The following is a 13,134-nucleotide window of genomic DNA, read 5'->3' on the forward strand; positions in this document are numbered from 1 at the left end:
ACTAGTTACCAGTACTGAGCAGCCGAGCATGGTAGTGATTGCTCCTCACTAGTTACGAGTACCGAGCACCCGAGCATGGTAGTGCTCACTCATCACTAGTCACGAGTACCGAGCACCCAAGCATGGTGTTAGGGCCAGATGGATGGGCAGACCCGGGAGGTGGATCCACTGGACCGAACTCCCCGAAGAGGGAACGGAGTCCGGTAGCCGGAGCACTTTAGGTAGCAGAACAGTCCGTGCACTTAGAACACAATGGAGAAGTCCCTGGGACCACGGGGTCACTGATGGTGGTCCGGGTGACGGAGCTCAGGTTCGGAAGCCGGGATGATGTCAGGCGGGGTCCGGAACCGTTGGAGCGAGATGGCGGGTCACCGCAGGGAACCGGGATGGTACGGACTGTCAGGATGGTAGATAGGCAGCGTTCGGGGTTTGAGATACAGCAGGACCGGATGGCAATGCAGGATCGGCTCTAAAAGAGAGAGAGGTAAGTATCTCACAGGAACACAAGGAGACCTGACTCCTAGCTTGGGAAACACGAAGAACAGGCCCCGCCCCCTTGGACATCAATCCCCTTTATACCCTGTACCTGTGTGCATCATTTCCTGTCAGTGGACACTGGCCCTTTAAGAAAGGGTCAGTGACCGCGCGCGCGCCCTAATGCGCATGTGCGCGGCCCGGGTGCCAGAAGCCAGGGCAGGAAGCTGAGAGGAGGAAGCAGCAGAGCCGGCCAGGGGCTGGGAAGCCGACGGGCGCCGGGAGCGGGGACCAGGAGGCCTGGGAAGCGCGGCCAATGGAGGCTGGAGAGCGGGGAGCGTGGCAGGTGAGCCGTGGAGCGGAGCAGAGGACCCGGGGAGCGTGACAGTACCCCCCCCACGCCCCCCTCCCCGCAACCGGGACAGGAAGGCACGGATCAGCGGAGTACCCACATTCTCCTTGGGCTCCCAGGACCTATCCTCAGGACCATACCCTGCCCAGTCCACCAGGAAGAACTGTCGGCCTCGTACGGTCTTCATGGCCACGATATCCCTTACCGCATAGATGTCGTCCTCAGCAATAGGAGGAGGAGCCGGACTGGCAGCAGCGGAGAAGGGACCAAGGACAACCGGCTTGAGCAGGGAGACATGGAAGGAGTTGGGTATCCTCATCGTGGCCGGAAGCTGCAGTTTGTAGGAGACCTCATTGATCTTGCCGATGACTTTAAACGGTCCGATGTAGCGAGGTCCCAGCTTGTAGGATGGTAACTTCAATCGGACGTACTTGGAAGCAAGCCAGACGAGATCTCCCGGAGAGAAACATGGAGGATCCAGACGTCTCTTGTCCGCGTGTCTCTTCATCCGCAGGGATGCACGAGCAAGGGATGCCTTAACTGAGTCCCAAATGGTTGTAAAGTCACGGAGTACTGCATCAGCAGCAGGGATGTCCGAGGAAGAGGATACAGGCAATGGGACAGACGGCTGAAGTCCGTAGACGACATGGAAGGGAGAACAGGAGGAGGACTCACTGACGTGGTGATTATGGGAGAATTCAGCCCAAGGAAGAAGTGTGGACCAATCGTCATGATGGGCGTTGACGTAGTGACGTAAGAAAGAGGTCAATATCTGATTGACCCGTTCCACTTGGCCGTTCGACTGAGGATGGTAGGCAGAAGAAAAGTCCAGCGTTACTCCCAGATGTTTACAGAGAGCCCTCCAGAAGCGGGAGGTGAACTGAGTTCCTCTGTCGGACACAATGTGTGATGGAAAGCCGTGCAAGCGGAAGATGTGATGTATATAGGCGTCCGCGAGTTCCTGGGCAGAGGGCAGTCCAGCCATAGGGACAAAATGGGCCATTTTAGAGAACCGATCCACCACGACCCATATGACTGTGTGTCCGGAGGACAATGGCAAGTCCGTAATAAAGTCCATCGCAATGTGTTGCCAGGGAACTGAGGGTATGGGCAGAGGCAGTAGACGGCCATATGGCAGGTGTTTGGGCGTCTTGTTCCTGGCACAAGAAGAGCAAGCAGAGACAAAAGAGGCGACGTCCGTGCGAAGGGATGGCCACCAGTAATGACGTACAATCGCACTCCATGTTCTCTTCTGACCAGCATGACCGGCTGTTTTCGAGGCATGGCCCCAGTGTAGCACTTTATGCCTGTCTGTCTCAGAGACATAGGTCTTCCCGGGCGGTATCTGGGCCAGGGTGACAGGAGCCACCGGAATAATCTTACTTGGACAGACGATGGGTTGGGATGTCTCCTCTTCCTGCTCCATGGGCATGAAAGACCTAGACAAGGCATCAGCGCGTACATTCTTGTCCGCTGGTCGGAAATGGAGCTGGAAATCGAACCGGGCAAAGAACAAGGACCACCTGGCTTGCCGGGGGTTCAGTCGCTGAGCAGACCGCAGGTATTCCAGGTTTTTGTGGTCCATGTAAATAATGACGGGGTACACTGCTCCTTCCAGAAGATAGCGCCATTCCTCCAGAGCCAGTTTGACTGCCAATAGCTCTCGATCACCGATGGTGTAATTGCGTTCAGGGGCGGAGAAGCTCTTGGAGAAGAAACCGCAAGTCACCATCTTCCCGGAGGAGGACTTCTGCATGAGCACTGCTCCGGCTCCTGAGGAGGAGGCATCCACCTCCAAGGTGAACTGGCGGTTTAACTCTGGACGGTGGAGTACAGGAGAGGAGGCAAAGGCTCGCTTTAGAGAGCCAAACGCGGCGTCGGCCGCAGGTGACCAGTCCTTTGGATTAGCCCCCTTCTTGGTCAAGGCGGAGAGAGGAGCAGTCAGAGCAGAGAAGTGAGGAATGAACTGGCGGTAATAATTGGCGAATCCCAGAAAACGTTGGATTGCCTTCAGTCCAGAAGGAGGAGGCCAGTTGAGAATGGCAGAGACCTTCTTTGGGTCCATCTGCAGTCCGGTCTCGGTGATGAGGTAACCCAGGAAGGGGAGAGAAGACTGTTCGAAGACACACTTCTCGTACTTGGCATACAGACGATTCTCTCTCAGTCTTTGTAGAACCAGTTGCACGTTCTCTCGGTGGGTCTGGAGGTCCGGAGAGAAGACAAGGATGTCATCCAGGTATACCACCACACAGACGTAGAGAAGGTCCCGGAACACGTCTTTCACTAATTCTTGGAAGATGGCTGGTGCGTTACACAGGCCGAAGGGCATCACGCAGTATTCATAGTGCCCATCACGAGTGTTGAACGCGGTCTTCCATTCGTCCCCCGAGCGAATACGGACCAGGTTGTAGGCACCCCGAAGATCCAACTTGGTGAAGACACGAGCTCCTCTGAGCCGATCAAACAATTCGGGGATGAGCGGCAGGGGGTACTTGTTTTTTACGGTAATTTGGTTCAATCCCCGGTAGTCTATGCATGGTCGTAGGTCGCCCTCTTTCTTCTTTACGAAGAAGAAGCCAGCTCCAGCAGGACAGGAGGATCTCCGAATGAATCCCCTACCCAGGCTCTCTGTGATGTATGTAGACATGTACCTTGTTTCGGCTGGAGACAATGGATATATCCTTCCTCGAGGTGGTGTAGTTCCCGGGAGCAGGTCAATGGCACAATCGTAAGGACGATGTGGCGGAAGTACCTCTGACTCCTTCTTATCAAAGACGTCCACGAAGGACCAATAGGCTGAGGTTAGTCCTGGTACGGTCTCTGGAACCGGAGGTCGCAAGAAGACCCCCATCGAGTGATATCGCCAGTGCCCCAGCTGACTGAAGGTTCGTGTGTCCGCAACCAAGGAAGACCCAGCAGGATTTGATGTGACATGTGAGGGAGGACGTAGAGAGCGATGTTCTCGGTGTGCAGAGCACCGATACGCAGTTCAAGCAGCTTGGTGATCCAGGAGATGGTGTCAGAGAGGGGTCTCCCATCCACAGAGGCAATCACAAGAGGTTTGGCGAGTGGAGTAACAGGCACCTGGTATTTGTCCACCGTGGCCTGCTGGATGAAATTGCCTGCTGCCCCAGAATCGAGGTACGCCTCAGCCGTAAACCGCGTCTCTCCCGTTGTCACTTGCACAGTCCATGTAACCGGGTCTGAGAGAGTCCCAGCACCTAGGGTGGCCTCTCCTACCAACCCTAGGCTTTGGAGTTTCCCGGCCTCTCTGGACAGGCGCGTAGCAGGTGTGTGCCCTCTCCGCAGTAGAAGCAGAGACCCTTGGCGAGTCGCTCTGCTCGACGTTGTTCAGACTGTCGCACACGGTCGATCTGCATGGGCTCATGGACAGAGGCACCAGAGGTCGTTGACTGGAGTACGGCGGGCTTCTGTGGAGGAGAGGCATGCCGTACCGGACGTCTCTCACGGGACACCTCTTTGGACCGCTCCTGAAAGCGAATGTCCACTCGAGTCGCTAGGGTAATCAGGGCGTCCAGGGTGGACGGTACGTCACGTCCAGCCAGCTCATCTTTGATTCGACCCGAGAGTCCTTCCCAGAAGGCGGCGGTTAGGGCCTCGTTATTCCACCCGAGTTCTGAGGCCAAGGTGCGGAAACGGATGGCGTATTGACCCACCGTCAGAGTTCCTTGACGTAACCGGAGAAGAGATGAAGCAGACGCGGAGGCGCGTCCTGGCTCGTCAAAGGTGACGCGAAAGGCCTGCAGGAACTCTTGGAGGTTCTTGGTCATAGGGTCCTCCTTCTCCCACAAGGGGTTCATCCACGCCAGTGCCTCGCCCTCTAGGTGAGACATTATGAAGGCGACCTTGGCTTGGTCGGAGGCAAACAAATGCGGCAGCTGCGTGAAATGAAGGGAGCATTGGTTTATAAACCCCCTGCAGGTCTTGGGATCTCCGGCGTACCGGGGTGGTGAAGCCAAACGAAGTCTGGAAGCATCCGAAGAGGCTGCCACGGGAGCGGGAGCCGTGGATTGACTAGTGGAGACCCGGGGCGCTGAAGATGTGACCGAGGCTTGTAGCGTGTTCAGGCGGGCGTCCACGGAAGTCATAAAGTTCAGCATGCGGGTCTGGACTTCACGCTGGCGTTGGAGTTCCTCTTGCAAGGCCGCTAGTGCTTCGGCGGGATCCATGGCCTGTTCTTACTGTTAGGGCCAGATGGATGGGCAGACCCGGGAGGTGGATCCACTGTACCGAACTCCCCGAAGAGGGAACGGAGTCCGGTAGCCGGAGCACTTTAGGTAGCAGAACAGTCCGTGCACTTAGAACACAATGGAGAAGTCCCTGGGACCACGGGGTCACTGATGGTGGTCCGGGTGACGGAGCTCAGGTTCGGAAGCCGGGATGATGTCAGGCGGGGTCCGGAACCGTTGGAGCGAGATGGCGGGTCACCGCAGGGAACCGGGATGGTACGGACTGTCAGGATGGTAGATAGGCAGCGTTCGGGGTTTGAGATACAGCAGGACCGGATGGCAATGCAGGATCGGCTCTAAAAGAGAGAGAGGTAAGTATCTCACAGGAACACAAGGAGACCTGACTCCTAGCTTGGGAAACACGAAGAACAGGCCCCGCCTCCTTGGACATTAATCCCCTTTATACCCTGTACCTGTGTGCATCATTTCCTGTCAGTGGACACTGGCCCTTTAAGAAAGGGTCAGTGACCGCGCGCGCGCCCTAATGCGCATGCGCGTGGCCCGGGTGCCAGAAGCCAGGGCAGGAAGCTGAGAGGAGGAAGCAGCAGAGCCGGCCAGGGGCTGGGAAGCCGACGGGCGCCGGGAGCGGGGACCAGGAGGCCTGGGAAGCGCGGCCAATGGAGGCTGGAGAGCGGGGAGCGTGGCAGGTGAGCCGGGGAGCGGAGCAGAGGACCCGGGGAGCGTGACACATGGTAGTGCTCACTCATCACTAGTTACGAGTACCAAGCACCCGAGCATGGTAGTGCCCGCTCATCACTAGCTATGAGTACCGAACACCCGAGCATGGTAGTGCCCGCTCATCACTAGCTATGAGTACCGAGCACCTGAGCATGGTAGTGCCCGTTCATCACTAGATATGTGTACTGAGCACCGGAGCATGGTAGTGCTCACTCATCACTAGCTATGAGTACCGAGCACCCGAGCATGGTAGTGCCCGCTCATCACTAGTTACGAGTACTGAGCACCGGAGCATGGTAGTGCTCACTCATCACTAGTTACGAGTACCGAGCACCTGAGCATGGTAGTGCTCGCTCATCACTAGTTACGAGTACCGAGCACCTGAGCATGGTAGTGCTCGCTCATCACTAGTCACAATATATCCATCACTCATCTGTTTACTGGCTGGCAGAAGAGGAAGAAAACATGACTGTAGGGTCATCACTGCTAACTATCTGGATGACCCAGCACAGTCATAAATTTATAATGTTAGGCTCTTATGGACACAACATCATTATGCCGGTGGCTTACTGCTGGTGAAAGGGATACAGCATAGTTGTATTTAACCTGCCTGGAATTAGTTTTATATGTCCAAAAACCTCACCTGTGCAGTACATTTTCTCCTATATCAATTTTGGAGCATTTTACTGGGTACTATGTCCAAAATGTCACTTGCTCTCCCGCCCTCTCCCAAATTCCCCCTCAAAAAATTTAAATAAAAAAACAAAATTCTAATATTTTCAAAATATTTTTTTCTAGAAAGAAATGCAAGCCACACAGTGAAGTAAAAATGGTAATAAAAGGAATAAAATAAAAAATTGAAAAAAGAAAATAGAATTTTTTTTCTTCTCCTTGACAAAAAAAAATAAAAAAAATAAAAAAAATTATACAATAAGCTATATGCATCCCAAAATAGTACCAGTAAAAACTTTAATCCATCTCACAAAAATACTTGTTTTAGTTTTCCGTAAAATAGATATGTTAAGTATGGCTCTCTGATCGTGGCTTCTCAATAGTCTTTATTCCATGAAACAGGAGTTTATTGTGCACACATTTTGATATGTAAAAAAACCCACAAAACCTACAGTATTTGGCATTGTTGTGTTTGTACGTACGCTTAGAATAAAGCTCCTTTGTTTATACATTATAGGAAGAAAAAAAAGAAAAATGGCAGGATTGCGGATTTTCTTGTAACCTCTCCCCCCAAAAGTTAAAATGGTACCAATGAAAAATACATAGCGTTGGAAAATAAAAAGCCCTTATATAGCATTATGGATGCAAAAATAAAAAAAATGTAAAGATCATTTTATCAATGAAAATAAAAATTAAATAATTTACATGGTTTATAAGGTTAGAAAAAGTGCAGAATTTAAGAGGTTAACAAAACATATACAGTTTATTGTTCATAGCCAGGACCCGCCACCATTCACCAGCATAGAAGAGCCAAGTTACACTATTCCGAGGAAGGTGAACGGAGTGTTGGTACTCCATGTGTCAGCGCTATTCAGTGTCTATGGGACTGATGAGCTACGGATGTAGCTAAGGTTATCATGACTTTCGACACATCCTCTTGAGAAGTTGTCCCAGAAAGTTATCTCACGTAAAGGGAATAAGATAACATTGCCCAATGTCAAGCATGGTGTTGAATTATATTTTTTTTGTACTGTAATATTGCAGTGTGTCAAGGTAACCATTGTTAGATCTATAGCTTAGTGCTGGACTAGTCGATTTTCATCATTCCTGTAGACATTCGATGGAGCTATAGTGCACATGCATGGCCAAAAAAATTCCTTTGAATCAAATGTTGGGAACTTTGCTCTAATATTGGGTCGAGTTCCAGTGATGGGGCGATCAGTGATCATACATTAATTATATGTCTTATAAATAGCAATAACTGTAAAAAAAAAAAGGACATGGCCCACACATCCAAAAATCATACTTTGATTTTATGCTGCTAGTCAAAAATGTATACACCTGAACATGAGGTTCTTGGTGTAAAGGGGGCTAGCGATGTCGCTCATGAAAGCACCCGCCCCCGTTGTTTGTGCGTCACGGGCAAATCGCTGCCTGTGGCGCACAATATCGCTAACAACAGTCACACGTACTTACCTTCCTAGCGATGTCGCTGTGGGTGGCGAACAACCTCTTTGTTAAGAGGGAGGTTCGTGTGCCGTCACAGCGATGCCACACAGCGGACGACCAATAGAAGCGGAGGGGCGGTGACCAGCCGCATTAACGACACGCCCACCTCGTTGCCGGAGGATGAAGGTAAGCTGTTGTTCGTCGTTCCCAGGTTGTCACACGTAGTGATGTGTGCTGCCTCAGGAACGACGAACAACCTATGTCCCCAACGACCAACGAGATTTTGAAAATGAACGATGTGTCAACGATCAACGATAAGGTGAGTATTTTTTGATCGCTAACACTCGCTCGGAGCTGTTACACACAACAACGTCACTAACGACGCTGGATGTGCGTCACGAATTCCGTGACCCTGATGACATAACGGGGCCTTAACATTCTGATCAGACTGTATGAAGCCCACTGCTACGTCACGGCGAACCTCTGAGTGGATCCCTAATGTATTTGAAGCCTTAAAAGGTGCAGTGCCGCGTGCCAAACACCGTCACAGTGACAGTGCACCAGCAGGGTAGGTGACCTGGTGCCTCACAACACCCATGCTGTGAGGCTGAGCCCCCATGGCTCCAGGCCCGACAAAACTTTAACAGCAATGGCCACCATAATCAGAGGTTTGCCGTGACCTGGCAGTGGGCTTCATACAGTCTGATCAGAATGTTAAACCAAGAAACCCATGTTCAGGTATATACATTTTTAACTTGCAGCATTACATCAAAGTGTGATTTTGGATGTGTGGGTCATGTCTTTTTCTACAGCTATTGCGTGTCCTATGAATAGGTAATAAATGTTTGTCATACGATAACATCCTTGAAGTGCACTTAAAGGGAATCTTTCAGCAGGTTTTTGCCATGTAAGCTAAAGGCAGCATGCTATCGGGGTTAAAAAGCAAAAATCAACTGTGCGTCTCTTATTAGGCTCTGTGCTATTGTTTACTTAAAAAAAAGGCTTTATCACTTGGTGATTATCATTGCTAGATCTAGCTGCCATGTGCAGGGCAATCCAGCATGCCCTGTCCTCTGACAGACACCTCACTCTTAAGGCCGCTTTACACGCTACAATTTATCTGACGATATGTCGTCGGGGTCACGGTTTTCGTGACGCACTTTTGTCATCATTAGCGACGTCATTGCGTGTGACACCTACGTGCGACTCTGAACGATCGCAAATAGGGTGAAAATCGTTGATCGTTGACACGTTGTTCAGTTTCAAAATATTGTTCATCGTTTGGAATGCAGCAGACATATTGCTACGTTTGACACCCTGCCAACGACGAAAAACATCCACACGACTGCCTTAGTCCAACAATATATCGCTAAACGGTGTAGCGTCATTTGTGAGATGTGTACGTGTGACCGCTACAAAACGAGCTATGAGCGATCTCAGCAAATCATAACAACGATCTGGGCGTGTCACATCGCTAACGAGATCGCTAGCGATGTCGCTGCAAGTAACGGGGCCTTTACTATGAATGTAGAATCTCTATAGAGAGCACGGTGTGGGCGAGGACAGCTTCCGGGGCTCAGCTACATGACTAAAGCTAAAAATTCAGATTGTGTCAGAATGGCTGCACCCAGTAATCTAAGTGATACATCATTGGATTAAGAATCTCCTTGCCTACATCATGCCGCTCTCAGATGAGGTAGCAAAAATCTGCTGAGAGATTCCCTTTAAGAGCTTCAAGTGCTTTACATTCACTGACAAAATTGAATAACATTGTTTGCATCTATATTTAGTGACAATTGTTCACAACCTACATTGCAAATTAAGCTTATTAGCAAAATAGTAAAACTTTCTGCTATTTGCAATAAATCTATTAAATAAAAATAAGTAATATAATAAGTGTTTTTTCAAATTTCCATAAACAATCCCATTTGTAATGACTGCTGCAATCTCTATACTAAAGGGTACTTCACACGCTGCGATCTCGCTAGCGAGATCGCTAGCGAGCGTACCCGCCTCCGTCGGTTGTGCAAAACGGGCAAATCGCTGCCCGTGGCACACAACATCGTTAGTCCCCGTCACACAGACTTACCTGTCCTGCGACGTCGCCCTGGCCGGCGATCCGCCTCCTTTCTAAGGGGGCGGTTTGTGCGGCGTCACAGCGACGTCACACGGCAGCCATCCAATAGAAGCGGAGGGGCGGAGATGAGCGGGACGTAACATCCCACCCATCTCCTTCCTTACGCATTGTCGGTGGACGCAGGTAAGGAGATGTTCGTCGTTCCTGCGGTGTCACACATAGCGATGTGTGGTGCCGCAGGAACGACGAACAACATCGTACCTGCAGCAGTAATGATATTTTGAAAAGGAGCAACGTGTCAATGATCATCGATTTTGAACGATTTTGCAATCGTTGATCGTCGCTCCTTGGTGTCACACGCTGCGTTGTCGCTAACGGCGCCGGATGTGCGTCACTAACGACGTGACCCCGACGATATATTGTTAGCGATGATGCAGCGTGTAAAGCACCCTTAACAGTACTTGTCATAAATGGGTAATTAATTCTTAGCAGATCTGTTAAGATCTGCTGTGAACATGATGCATAACCAGACACCAGCTTCTGGCAGCGTTCCTGAGGAATCCTCATTGGCAATAGTTTCTAATTTGATACTGTTTTCTTGCTGCAACCACCTTTTTCAAATCCCATTAAAGATTTTAAAATAGGGTTCAAATCAGGTGAATGAGACCACTACTGCAGAATCTTCCAGAACTTCTTTTGAACCCAAACCTTTGTTGACTTTGAGGATGCTTGGGATCATCGCTCCGCTGAAAGTTCCAATAATGCCAAAACCTCAGTTTCCTTACAAGCTGTTATGATGTTTTTTATTCACTAGGGGTTAGTGATATTTGACTCAGTCAATTTTTCCCTCCACACACTGCATGTTTCCAGTGCCAGAGGTCTCAAAGAAGCCCCCAGAGCAAAACCGAGCCATTGCCGAGTCACTGCCATGCTCCACTGTAGGAAGGGTGTTCTTTTCATCATTCACTTCATTATTTCTCCTCCAGATATATTGCTGATTCATAGGGCTGAAAAGTTCCAGTTTAGTTTCATTGCTCACCAGAACAAAATCCTAGAACTATGGAATATATATATTGTTTGAAAGGTCAACTGTCAGTAGGATAAACCCTCCTAAGCCGTATATATAAGCATGCAGGTTATAGGAAGATGAATAAAATGATAAAATGGTAACTTGATATATACAATCTGATATCTAATTCCAGATAAATTTTTCTTAATATGTACATGAAATGTTAAGCTTAATGGGCCAGACACAGATCTCTCGGAGAATTTGCTTCCACAGCTTGTTTTTAATGAAAGGGGGTACTACTAGTGTGAAACATAAATCATTGATATTTTCCTCTCATATTCACACACAGTTCTGCAGTGATATCAAAATTAACACAGTACAGCAGAAGTGAAATTTGTGTCACTACAAACACATTTGCAGTTGTCCTCTCATTATGCTTCAGGTTTCCTGCAATACTCCTCTCCCCACAACATTGGCTACCTTTGAGATAGAAGCTGAAGCACTATGAGGAAACAACTACTGCTGCAAATGTGTTTGTAATGACACACATGTCAACTCTGCTGTACTGTGTTAGTTATAATCAGACACAGCTCTGCAGCAGAGCTTAAGTACTAAAGAGGTGTTACGGGGGGCTGTCTGATAATAAAACCTAAAGGAATATCAGACAGTCAGGGTCCACGATGCAAAGACTCTGCTGCAGACTATGGCAGAGTGCAATACCTCTGTTAAACTCACAGAGGAATATAATTAGTAAATAAGGCAATTCCACCCTTACTTGGAGGGTGTGTGGAATGATCTCTGTTAATGATCACAGAGACAAAAGCAGTGAGTGTGAAATGGCACCTACCTAGGTCCGTTCCTCTAGCGGTGCCAGGAGACGGACAGCAGCGTAAGCCGCACAAAGCTCCTACCTGCGTTCGCTCCACTAGTGTGCGAGGACACGAACCACTAGATATGGCACCTGCCTAGGTCCGCTCTTCTCGTGGTGCAAAAGAGACGGACAGCAGCGTAAGCCGCACAAAGCTCCTACCTCTGTTCGCTCCACTAGTGTGCGAGGATACGAACAACTGCCAGATGTAGTATAAGGAACGTTACCCTAGCGGCAACGTCCACCTACGAGTAGAATCACAAGGCCCAGCCGGACCATGTGCCTCAAGCACCTGCCTATGTCCGCTCCACTAAGAGGTAAGGATACGGACTCCAGCCGAAGCTGTAAGGTATAAGAACGCTACCCTGCCGGTAGCGCTCACCTAACATAGACAGAGATGCCTAGAGGGACGTGCACAGGGCGTCTACCCTCATGCATGAACCAAGAGGACTGAGCGCTGGGCGGCGTGCGTCAGGGTCTTATATAGACTTTGTGCCTCATCCAAGATGGAGGACACCAGAGCCAATCCGCTGCCAGAACGACAGGAATGACGTCACGCTGGCCTATCACCGAGCAAAGCGTCACAAGCACATGACCAGCGACCAATCTGCATAGAAGGTGTCAGAGACATGTGACCACGTGTCACAAGCACATGACCAGCGGCCAATCAGCTTAGAAGGTGTCAGAGACATGTGACCTCGTGTCAGCGATGATGTCACCCGCACATGTGCAATGGCTCCAAGATAGGACTTAGTCTCCAGTGCTCGCACATGTGCAGTAGCAAGAAATCCGAAGATAGTCTCCAGAGAAAGAGCAACCGTAACAGGAGGATAACTGCAAATGTGTTTGTAATGAGACAAAGCTCACTTCTGCTGCACTGTTGCTCTGATCTCACTGCAGAACTGTGTGTGATTATGAGAGAAAAGTGTCAGTCATTACTTGTCTCACACAGGTAATGCCACCTTTTATTTAAAATAAACCCTGGAAGTCAATTCTCATACAGATAATAAATCTTAACAGCTCATTTGCATGTAAGAAAAATGTGGCTTTTTCTAGAATAACACATTGGATTGCAGATAGCAAAGTATCATTTTATTCAACTCTCTATACCCATATAGACGCCGTAGGAGGGATGATCCTACTGACAAACTCCATTTAAGTGTATTGGAGCTGATATTTCTTAAAGGGAACCTGTCAGGTCTAATATGCACCCAGAACCACGAGCAGTTCTGGGTGTATATTGCTAATCCCTGCCTAACTGTCCCTGTATACACTAGCATAGATAAAGAGATCTCTAGAAAAAGT

This window comes from Anomaloglossus baeobatrachus, chromosome 2 (assembly GCF_048569485.1).
Source record: "Anomaloglossus baeobatrachus isolate aAnoBae1 chromosome 2, aAnoBae1.hap1, whole genome shotgun sequence".
Lineage (NCBI taxonomy): Eukaryota > Metazoa > Chordata > Amphibia > Anura > Aromobatidae > Anomaloglossus > Anomaloglossus baeobatrachus.